The sequence below is a fragment of the Octopus bimaculoides genome, chromosome 20 (assembly GCF_001194135.2).
Source record: "Octopus bimaculoides isolate UCB-OBI-ISO-001 chromosome 20, ASM119413v2, whole genome shotgun sequence".
NCBI lineage: Eukaryota > Metazoa > Mollusca > Cephalopoda > Octopoda > Octopodidae > Octopus > Octopus bimaculoides.
Window position 1 is genome coordinate 5,443,238 of NC_069000.1, and position 980 is coordinate 5,444,217.

A 980-nucleotide genomic window follows, 5' to 3' on the forward strand; every position below is an offset into this window, starting at 1 on the left:
TGTATCTCTCTCTCTCTCTCTCTCTCTATATATATATATATATATATATATATATATATAATCCTCAAATAACCTGGTAAAATTGAATCTATTTATCTGTGCTGCATGATTATCCAGGCATCATCTCACTGTGCCGGTACAGTATGTGCTATTTTCTGTGTACTTATGCAAGTGTATGTATGTGTGTGTGAGTATCTAGTATGTATTTGTGTGTGTGTGTGTGTCTATGTCCGTTCATCTGTGTTTGTGAGTACGTGTGTGCGTGTCCACGTATGTATGTGATGTGCGTGCGCGCATGCATGCGCGCGGGTACACTCGTACGTAAAGGCGAGCAAGATCTGATTGTTGTCTCTAAACGCATCATAGTACCTGGGTACGTGTATTTCTGGGTGCGTTTGTCAATCGCAGCATAGGCGAGCATTATATTCCGCCATCCCCCGTTATTCTGCACGTTGCGCATGTTTCTGCGTTTGTGCATTTTGTTCCTGAGAGGGTGAATGTGTTTACGTGCGTGTACGTGCATGTGCGTGTGTACGTGAGTGTGTGTGTATGTGTGTGTGTGAACATGGTAGGTATGTATTATTGGAGTTTATTATCCCCCACTTCCCCTCGTTTATTTTACTTCTTTGGTGATTTCATACATCTGCCTATGGAACACTGTATCTATCTATCTATCTATCTATCTATCTATCTATCTATCTATCTATTTATCTATCTATCAACATACATATGTATGTGTGTACAGGTAGATAGATAGAGAGAGAGAGAGGGGGAGAGAGGGAGAGAGAGAGAGAGAGAGAGAAATTGGTAGATAAGCAGACAAATAGTCAGTTAGACAGTCAGATAGACACATACATACATACATACATACATACATATATACATACATGCATGCATACATACATACATACATACATACATACATACATACATACATACATGGGCAAGCAAGCAAGCAGGCGGGCTGACAGACAAACACC

The 980-nt window shown here is 40.4% G+C and overlaps 1 long non-coding RNA gene across 1 annotated transcript in view; it reads left to right on the forward strand.

Annotated features, from left to right (window-relative positions):
- The window catches only part of LOC128250340 (uncharacterized), a 47,998-nt gene that overhangs the window by 33,949 nt on the left and 13,069 nt on the right, over positions 1-980 (forward strand). The gene's annotated exons all lie outside the window — the stretch shown is intronic.